Genomic DNA, 11,617 nt, shown 5'->3' with positions numbered 1-11,617 from the left:
CTGTTCTGCTGCAACATAAGTATAAGGCTGCACATATGGTCAGCCTTGTGGTTTAACATGGCATGCTACAAAACTGTTGTTTAAATATTTCAACAGTATAGCATTTTATCAATGTCCAATGGTATTAGTGTGCGCGTATGCTCAATCTAGAGATGAGAGAACACTATATTGTCCTAATAGTTCAAGCTCACAGTACTATGACTTTGTTGCATTCATCAACTATATGCACAGTCCTTATTGGAAAACCATTTGAAGATACAGTGAAGCAACAATGCTGCTGAAGTAATGCAGGCCCAAACTTCAGATGTCCAAACTGATCTGCCTCACAACTAATGGATTATACATACGTATTCCTTTGGATTGTAACAAAAGGCATCGGGTGAGAGTTTTAGAGGTGCGACAAGGAAGTGTTTTCAACTGGAATGTGAAATCATTGTCGTCGGCAACAATTGGATGTTTCAAATTAACATTTGTGTACTTTTCAAATTTCATTATGCTTCTGCTACATTTTACCTCGTAGCAATAGCCATTGGATCTCTCTGTCGTATTGTTTGTTTGTTGAACAATTTGTAATTTTTACCCAATTTGAGATTTGTTATATATAACAGCTACTAGGTGATAACCTAGTAGAATATTTGCCAAAACAAAAGCACCGTGACCTAAAGAGGAAATGGTCTTGTAACAACATTCTCACAACAACATTGTATGCACTCCATAAGAAAGTGGCACCTAGCGTGGCTAATGAGCGGGAAATGAAAGCAAAAGTAATATTCGAGACCATATGAATTGCACAAAATTTTGACATGCATGGGGACTAAGATAAGCTAAGTATGCACGCAACAAGGGGGCAGAAAGACCAGAAAAAGTAATTGCTTACGTTTAAAGAAAGTTGAGATGGAACGAAAAGAATTATTCGATCAATGATCCAGAGTTAGTTATGTTATGAACGCACTTAAAATTTCGGAGTATTATCCATGCATCATATATATTGACATTCATACAGCCGTAGAAGACTCCGTTATAAGTTAAAAGAAAGAATTGAACCTAGGGCATTGACAAAGGATTGAATTGTTAGAAGATTGTATCATGGATATTCCATAGCGCCCATGAAAGGCTAAAGTAATAACTAATACCATGAGTCGGGAGATAGCTTAAGCCTACATAAAGGCTGATCATAAGGAGGAGGAAACTAAAGAGTTACATCAATAAAGTAAATCAGGAATCTAATTATTGGACCCAGAAAATTATAGACCTCGTGACTAAGAACATTCCAAGATTACTCTTAGATATCAGAGGTACAAGAGAGAGAGTACAGTATCCATATCCTAAAATGGCTCTGCGATAAAGCCAGTTAGAAGAAGTACCAGCCTCATAAGAAGTCAGTATGAAGCTCCCACCGGATTGTGTATGCACCAGAGGTGCAAGTATTATAATAGAGCTTCAAGTCGTGGATGTGAATTATACCTATGTGGAATAGAGGTCATGAAAGAGATAGAAGATGTGATGTGAGATTTTAAGGTAAGTAAGGTAAATGTGAACAACGTATGAGATACTCAAATACATAAGGTTGTGAATAATCTATACGTCAGATAGAGGGCTAGAAGCGCTGGGATTCAGTATCCAGGAATGATAGAGACGTCATTGGTGGCATATCTTCCAGCCTATGGTTTCTAGGTATCGAGAGGCCTAGTCAAGAGAGTAAAGAAGAGTTAAAGACAATGTGATGTCTCGCTTGATGTTCCAGAATAACACAAGGAAATCTATGGTGCAAGCAAGTTGAAGGAAGGTTTGCGAGTAATATAAATAGATATGTGTAGGTCGCAAGCTAAAGTATGGTAAAGTGACAAGGTTTTAGGAAGACACAAGTAAGGATAAGAAAGGGAAAGTGAGAAGGTGACGAGAATGGATAAGTTCTCAGGATTAAGCCCATGAAAACAAGAAGAGCTGATTTGTTTCTCTAAGTTATACAAAGCTCGGTATAGCCTGAATGAACTCAAATAAGTCTAAGTCTAATAGCATTTAGAAGAGATGGAATGCTTCCCTGGTAGTAGAATGAGGGTGTAATTGTGATAGATAAAGGATGACGTTTGGGCCTTCCATTGAGTAATGATTTGAAAAATAAAAGAGAAGAAGAAAAGATTTCACGGATGACACGGGATTAGAATACCCCCCCATAAGATGAATCACGTTGGGATGCTATGAAATACGATCATAGAAGTATAGTATCATATCGCCCCAGGTAGATCAGGATAATCACTTCAAGTATTCCACGATTCAACGTGAGCCCTGGTGATTACGTAAGAGGTTTCAAGTTATTAGTAAGTAGATTGTAGATCAATATTGAGGTGAATCAACAATAGATGGATAAAGTTCCAACGTATGAGAGGAAATAAGGATTCCATCCTTTAGATGAACAGTAATAAGGAAGCATTGAAGGACTTGGACTTATACCTCTATGATAAGAAGCAACGATAGTAATCTGGAGTTTGGTAGCAAACCTCAGTACGATAAATCGAAGTAAGAGTTATGGTAGTAAAGTCATGCATATAGATAACCGGGTCTATGAAATAAGATATAGCAATATTCGTAAGTTCAACAAAGTACCGAGTGAAGAACTTAAGTATACCTATAGATGCCCATAGGGATATCTTGTCAAGCTTTGTAGATGTTTACAAAGTGAGGCCTAGAGATTGGCTAAAAACTGGAGGGAAAAGGAAAGAAGAGTCGCATAGGCGCACTTATAAGGTTAGAGTCATACATGCTGCATGATAGAAGGTAGCAACAGTTACGAGATTGGAAGGATTCCGACTGCAAGTCGTGGTGTGAGAAAGAGGCCTAAAGGGGGGGGGGGAATGCCCTGGCCCTTGGATTTATTCACAGAACAGTTGCCTAGATGGCAAGAAACGTACTAAAGCATTCGCAAGAACTATAGTTTATGATAATGATAAGTGCATCAATCCACATTCGAGGACGAATGTTCCAAAGGAGGGATGATGTTACACCCCATATTTTCGTACGTGAAAGTACGCCATAAGTAAATTAATGAAATCTCGGAAATGAGATGTTACATCCCGTATTTTCGTATGTTAAAGTTTCGTTGTAAGTTAATCGATGTAAGTTCGGGAATGAGATTATTTTGAGATTATAAGCATTATGATATTTCAAACAAGTGATGAGTAAATTCATGAAGGTGAGAGGGTAAGCAAATCAAAGAAAATGAATTTCGTCAAAATTTGATATTTTGGGACAAAATACGGTCTAAGCTATAATACCCAAAAATTATAGACTAGTGCCATACAAGGTACCACATGACCATGATAGTGAGGTGTATAAGGTGTGCTAAAAATGAGCAATATTTTGTGTAATTTGAGATAATTCTTATTTATATGGATAATTGGGTATTATTGGTTAATGGGAGATTAACGAGTTAATTAAGGAATTTATGGATAAATCTTTTGGATAAGCCCTTAACCTTAGCGTGGCAGCCCACCAATCAAACATTATGACTCTTATATTATAAGTGAATGGTGGCATAATTGAGTAGTTTATGTGACATTAGTCATCCTAGTGGGGCCCATACCTAAAAGGTTAAAGGTAACCCTTCAAATTCACAAAATCATTTGCTTTCATCTACTAAATGAAGAAGGAAAGCTTCAGCAAAGCTAATGGTTTGCAATAGCAACGTAGTTGCTCCAAACATTCCATACGAAGGCCATTTAATACTATAACAACTCATTCAAAAATGTTAGCAACGTGAATTTTGCTACAAAAACCATACGATACTACGTAATGTTATGGCAACGAGATTTTGCGATTCTAAGGGAGTACGGTGCAATCTTTCTCAAGAATATCATACGGATTTTCCCCTACTTCGATCCGCTGTTACGTGATGTCGCAATTTACGTATGTTAGAGGAATTGTCAAGAGAATCGGCTCAGGTATGTTAAGGCTATCCTTTCTCTCTTTTTGGAATGATCAATACGATACAAACGAAACGAGCAAATGCACAATTTCCACAACTGACTCTATTCATAGAAGTACTAGGGGTGTCTATATTCTTGATTTCCCATGTGAATTATTATTATATCTTCTGTACATGGGTCTCAGAAAAATACGTATTTGATAAAGTTTATCCGAAAGGCATATTAATTTTATGACATTCCGAGAAATTTTATTAACGTAATTCATATGCATTTCATGCATTTATACATGCACATTGACTGATGACCAGATGGAATTATATACACGTATGTATATATGTATATATATGTATATGGGATATAGAAAAAGGTTACGGCGTTATATACGCACCACCACCTGATCAGTTGGTATACGTTGATGATTTGCCCATAGTGGCCGAGATGATATGATGGGATGCCCTCAAAGGCTTGATGATGTTATGACATATACCTAAGCATGGTATGACATTTATACGCATATGCATGACATTGTAAATATTAATGATTCACAGAGTTGTTCAGACTTACATATTGAGTCTCTTACTCCATGTTCTCTCATGACTATTATTTACCGATTTTCATTCCTTACATACTCGGTACATTATTTGTACTAACATCCCTTTTGCCCCGGGACATTGCATTTCATGCCCGCAGGTCCCGATAGACAGGTCAAGAGTCCTCCAAGTAGGCTATCAGCTCGACGGAAGATGTTGGTGTGCTACATTTGCTCCGGAGTTGCTTGTTTGGTCAGTATGATTTAGACGTGTATTGTTTGGTATGGCGGGGCTCTGTCCCGACCTTTATGACAATTATGTATTCTTAGAGGCTTGTAGACAGACGTCATGTATGTAAAGAATCGTATGGCCTTGTCGGCCTATGTTCAGTGTACGAGTGGTTATTTTGGTCTTAATGTCTTATGTATAAGCTGGTATTACATGTTGTATTCTACTTATCTCACGCCAGCCTCTCCGGCTCAGTTATCTATGATTATATGATACGAAAAGATATGTTATGTTGGTACTCGATTGAGTAAGGTACGGGTTGCCCGTCGCGGCCCATCGATTTAGGTCATAAGTAACCTCCCACAACACGTCGCAACACCTCAAATGGGCCGAAAAACCTTGGGTTCAGCTCCACTCGAGTACCCAACTCATGTTGTAGGGCCCTCCAGAACCGTGATGTAAACTGCGTACCCCAGTCAGAGATGATAGATATCGGTATGCCATGAAGCCTGACGATCTCGCGGATATAAATTTGAGCCAGCTGCTCGGAAGAATAGGTAGTCATCATAGGAATGAAATGAGCTGACTTAGTCAGCCTATCTACAATTACCCAAACTGCATCAAACTTCCGCTGAGTCTGTGGAAGCCCAACAACGAAATCCATAGTGATCCGCTCCCATTTTCACTCAGGAATCTCTAACTTTTGAAGCAATCCACCTGGCCACTGATGCTCATACTTTACCTGCTAGAAATTCACACACTGAGCTACATATTCCACTATGTCCTTCTTTATTCTTCTCCACCAGTAATGCTGTCTCAAGTCCTGATACATTTTTGCGACACCTGGATGAATGAAGTACCGCGAACTGTGAGCCTCCTGGAGAATCAACTCACGCAATCCATCTACATTGGGGTGGAGTCCCTCCATAAATTGACGAACCCTCTCTCGAACTGTGGAAACCATGGCCGGTGCATGTCGGGCCAAATCACTGAACCGAACTGCATACTCTGACATAATCAGAGCACCCTGGCGCAACTGCTCAAACTCCGCGCGCCACGCGTCTCTGAGTCTCTGAGGAACATACTCCCTCAAGAACATGTTCGAGAACTGGGTCCATGTAAGTGAAGTTGCCTCAGCCGGAATACCCAACTCATAAGCATGCCACCACTGATAGGATGCTTTTCTAAGATGGAATGTTGTAAAAGAAACCCCACTCGACTCCGCTACACCTGATGTACGGAGAATACGGTGACACTCCTCCAGAAAACCCTGGGCATCCTCTGACGCTAATCCACTGAAGGTAGGAGTGTGGTACTTCTTGTATTTCTCAAGTATGAGCTGCTCCGCCTCAGAAATTGCTGTCCTAACCTCGGTCAGAGCTGGAGCTACTGGCCGCATCGGTAAAATCTCCGGAACCTGGTCAACCTGAATCCACTGCTCTGGAGTACCGGCGATGGGAGTCTGTGCTCCTCCCCTGGTCCGAGATATGGCAGGTGAAAGTGGAATCAATCCAGCCCGAGCTAAGGTGCTGAACATGCTCAGACACTGGGCTAGAGTCTCCTGGAGTGCTGGTGCAGTAACAGGTATCTCAGGTGTCTGCCCTCCAGCTAGAGCTACTGGGGGCTCCTCTGTCGCAGCGCGCGCGGGTGCTCAGGCTGCACCGCGTGGACATCCTCGGCCTCTACCCCGGCCCCAGCCTCTCGCGGCTCTAGCAGGGGGCGTGGGTGCTTGGTCATCAGATCCTCCGGTACGGGTCCTCACCATTTGTGAGAAAGAATAGAATACAGAAGCTTAGAATTTGTTTATGTCAATAAACTTTTGCACGACAAGGAATCAAGGAGCGTAATTTTTCCTAACAGTTCCATAGCCTCCCGAAGATAAGTACAGACGTTTCCGTACTAATGCGCGAGACTCTAATAAACCGGCTTGTGACTCAAGACACCTATGAACCTAGAGATCTGATACCAACTTGTCATGACCCAATTCTCCCTTCGAAAGACGTCGTGATGGCACCTAGTCCCTACGACTAGGTAAGCCTAACAAAATGCAGAGATAACAAAAATGGAAGTAAAATTTAACAACTAAATTCAACAGATAACTAAATAACTGGTAACAATGCCGCTCGGCATGTACAATAACCAACACTCTAGTAATACACAGTATTCCCAAAACCCAGAACATCATAAGTCACAAGCTACAGAAGGAAACTAATATCTCTATACACCAGAGTGTAATAAAAGAAGTACTGAAGGTAAATGACATAGGAGAGAATAGAGGGGAACTTTGAGGTCTGCGGAAGCGAGCAGATGTACCTTGAAGAGTCCGGAACAGCAGCAAATGCACAACTAATAGCGAGGCTGGTATCATGAACCTGGATCTACACACGAAACCATGTGCAGAAGACTAGCATGAGTACACCACAATAGTACCCAGTAAGTGCCAAGCCTAAACTCGGTCGAGTAGTGACGAGGTCAGGTCTGGCCCACTGGTAAATAATAAATAAGGTAGGAGAATATACAGTATAATGAGAGACTAGAATTAAACAAAAGGAAACACAGCAAGGCAACAGTACAACACACAGGGGTAAACAACAGGGGATCTCCCCAGATACCGTCTCGTAGTCCCAAAATAAATATACAGGGAGAACTCCTAAGGTACCGCCTCGTAGTCTCAAAAGTAAATATGCAGGAGGAACTCCCGAGGTACACCTCGTAGTCTCAAAAGTAAATGTGCAGGGAGAACTCCCGAGTAAACCGCCTCATAGTCTCAAAAGTAAATATGCAGGGAGAACCGAGTTACCGCCTCGTAGTCTTAAAAGTAAATGTACATGGAGAACTCCTGAGGTACCGCCTCGTAGTCTCAAAAGTAAATGTGCAGGGAGAACTCCCGAGGAACCACCTCGTAGTCTAAAAAGTAAATGTGCAGGAAGAACTCCCGAGGAACCGCCTCGTAGTCTCAAAAGTAAACACACAACTCAAACCGATAAATACAATAGCTAACATCAAGATTTTTACAGTTATACTGTTAAAGAGCAAGGAAAAATAGGAAATCAACTAGGCATGCTTCACAGAGTTCAAATAAGCAGTTAAAGCACGTTGACATGCGATACTAGACTACACAGGATAACTACACATATTGGAATAGCTCAATTAATAATGAAAAACAGACTAATACTCATTTAAACGGTATAAATCAAATTGAAGGAAAAACAGGTTGCTACTCAGTAAAATAAATCGGGTTTTACAACAAATAGCCAGTGTACGTACTCGTCACCTCACGTACACGACGCTCATATTTCACAACAGTACCAAATCCTAGGGGGATTTCTCCCCCACAAGGTTAGGCAAGCCACTTACCTCGAATCAAGCTCAATCAATCGGTAACAATGCCTTTTTCACGAATATCCGATTTCGAATGGCCCAAATCTAACCAAAATAAATTACATACCATAATTACAACTATAAGAAATAATCTAATTAATGAAATCAAAGCTAAAGCAAGAAATTATAAAATCGCCCCAAAAAGCCTCCCCGGGCCCACGTCTCGGAATCGGGTAAAAGTCACAAAATATGAACACCCATCCACTCACGAGCCCGATTATGTAATTTATTTTGGAATCCGACCTCTATTTGAGATCTAAATCCCCATTTTACAAAAAACCCTAATTCTACCCAAAATCCCCAATTTCCACCATGAAAACGCAAGATATTTGGTTAAAATCTTAGGAAATGTAGTGAAAGATTAAAAGAAACTAGTTTAGAATCACTTACCAATGATTTGGGGAAGAAAGCTTCTTTGAAAAATCGCCTCTAGGGTTTCTTGTTTTGAAAATTTGATAAAATGAACCAAAATCCCATCTAAGTCCCATTTTGATCAGTTGCAGATGTCCCATTTGCGACCTGGGGTTCGCAAATGCGAGCCCCGCAAATTCAAAGAAACAGTCGCAAAAGCGAAGTCCTCCCATCTCTGTTTTCATTAAATGCGTAGAAACAGCTAGGGTGCAAATGCGAAGAAACAGTCGCAAATGCGAAGAAATACTCTTCCGCATTTGCGACCAAATTGATCGCAAATGCGACCAAGTCTGCCCCAGCCCCACTTCGCAAATGCGAAGTATTGTTCGCAAATGCAAACTCTGGCCTCCCCATAATTACGACCTCTTGATCGCAAATGCGAACTCATGCTGACCCAGGTACTCTTCGCAAATGCGAAGAATTTGCTCACAAATGCGAGCCTGTCAGGATTTGGGAATGTTCGCAAATGCGAACACTGATCTCGCAATTGCGAGATCAGACACCAGTTACCAGAAATTGCAGAACCAGATGAGTTTTCTAAGTCCTAACCACTCCGTAGCCTATCCGAAACTCACCCGAGCCCTCATGGCTCCAAATCAAATATGCACACAAGTCTAAAAATATCAGACGAACTTGCTCGCGCGATCAAATCACCAATATAATACCTAGAACTATGAATCATACACCAAAATCAAATGAAATTTTCAAGAAACTTTAGAATTACTATATTAACAACCGGACGTCCGAATCACATCAAACTAACTTCGCTTCACACCAAATTTGACAGATAAGTCATAAATGTAGTATTGGACCTATATCGGGTACCAGAACCAAAATACGGACCCTATATCAATAAAGTCAAACATTGATCAAACATTTCAAAGTCATTAAGCCTTTAACTTTCAAATTTCAACAAAGTGCGATAACTCGAGCTAGGGACTTCCGAATTCGATTTCGGGCATACGCCCAAGTCCCAAATCACGAAACGGATCCACCGGGACTGTTAAAATACAAATCCGGGTCAGTTTGCTCAAAACGTTGACCAAAGTCAACTCAAATGGATTTTAAGGCAAAAATTTCATATTTTCTCAGTTTTTAACATAAAAGCTTTCCAGAAAAACACCCGGACTATGCACGTAAATTGAGGAGGGAAAAAAGGAGGTATTTAAGGCTTCAAAGCATAGAATTAGGTTCTAAAACATAAGATGAACTATCGGGTCATCACATTAACAATCGACTAAACAAATTTAAAATAGAATAATATTGGCTTACCAATTCATCAATTGATCAGGTTTTTGTGCGTAGTAATGTATGTGATTGATCATCAATTACAATATGATGTGTGTGTGTGTGTGTGTGTGTGTGTGTATTTGTGAAATGAGTCATATACTTAATTATAACTTAGAAAATTAACTTAGATAGATGAAAACAAAAGGTAAAATGTCTTGACCGGTATTTATTAATCTATGTGATTTGTAATTAGTTATAAAATGAATTAATATATAAGACAAAATGTGGAATTCGAATAAAATAAACGTCTCATATATATACCTTTATTTTTTTTTATGATTGATTATATATATATATATATATATATATATATATATATATATATATATATATATATATATATATATGTGTGTGTGTGTGTGTGTGTGTGTGTGTGTGTGTGTGTGTGTGTGTGTGTGTGTATATATGCTTATAGTTTATTAAAAGTAATTAGTTAATATAATTATTTATAAAGATTATGCTTATAGTTTATAATTATTTATTAGTAAATATATATGTGAATAAAATATATGCTTATAGTTTATAATTATTTTTTAAAGTTTATAAAACTAAACCTTTGGCGACCTCCAACAATAAGTCTAAGATGTGTTTGTAACACCCCGGAAAATTTTGAAGAACTTAAGTGTAAAGCCCGGTAAAATTTGCAAAGAAAATAATGTTTCATGGTGCCAGACTAGGCTTACGTGTTTGAGGATTATGTTTTTGGTCATTTTGGACACCAATTATGCGACCGATATGCGGTCCGCATAACCATTACCTGTCCGGAGCTTCATTTTTGGGTTTTTAAAACCCGACCCTATTTCGTTAAATACACTCTTTGTGCCATTTTTGAGACATAATATGATAGTTTAGAGTGAGAGAGAGTTCCCTAGAGTGAGAAGGTATTCTTCAATAATTGTTCTTCAAGTCTTGGTCAAATCTTGGAAGATTAACAAGGGAATCTCACAAGTTCTTCATCTAAGAGGTAAGGTTCCATACCGTAGTTTTCAATTTTGAATTTGGGTAGAAGATGGTTGATTAGGAGTATGATTCATGGGTATGAGAGTATTATTTATACATGCATGTACCAACAAGAATTGTGGGAGGATTGTTGAACTTAAATAAGTAAGGATTGGGTTGTGGAGTGAAGGAAATCTTGTAGGGGAACCTTGTGGTTAAATTTGAACACCTAGTGTTTGATAAAATGCTCAAATGAGCTGAGACCATGAATATCTTCCTAATTATGGTTCAATTTTGTTATGTCTCAAATAGATTGGGATTGCTAGAATTTTCGGAACGTTGTAGTAATTTAAGGAAAGCTCAATTGAGGTATGCTGGCTAAACCTTCTCTCTTGGAATTGAATTCCATAATGTTACCGTGAGTTTCAAAGTATGGGTTGCGTATTAGAATGTTGTGGCTTTGAATCGTATTTCAAAAGAAAGCTAGTATGCCAAATTGTGTGAGAAAATCTCAATATTCTTAAGACTCTTAATTGCTCATATGTGTACCTAAAGTCTTGATTGGGAATGTCTTATTGTTGATAACCTATAAAGATGGTTGGAAGTGAAATCAGTGAATTGGGAATATAAAGTGTGGCCAACATACCAATAGTGAAAGGTATATTTGTGGCCAATGGTGCCGATGTAATGAAATAATGTGAGAAAGATTATGAAATGAGCTTTGACTCAACTATTCCAAAATTGACTTCGACAATATAATCGGCTAAAAGTTTATGAACTCAAGTGATGCTCATATGTGGCTGTTTTAGCTAATGCTATGATTTGTAAGTAATTTTCAATGTGTTTTGCATTCTTACACATTCGTGAGTGTAAATTGTGTATGATTATAATTTGTGCTTTGATTGCCAATCATTT

The sequence above is a fragment of the Nicotiana tabacum genome, chromosome 13, assembly GCF_000715075.1.
Source record: "Nicotiana tabacum cultivar K326 chromosome 13, ASM71507v2, whole genome shotgun sequence".
In the NCBI taxonomy this organism is placed as follows: Eukaryota; Viridiplantae; Streptophyta; class Magnoliopsida; order Solanales; family Solanaceae; genus Nicotiana; species Nicotiana tabacum.
Note: the sequence above shows the minus strand (reverse complement) of the source record.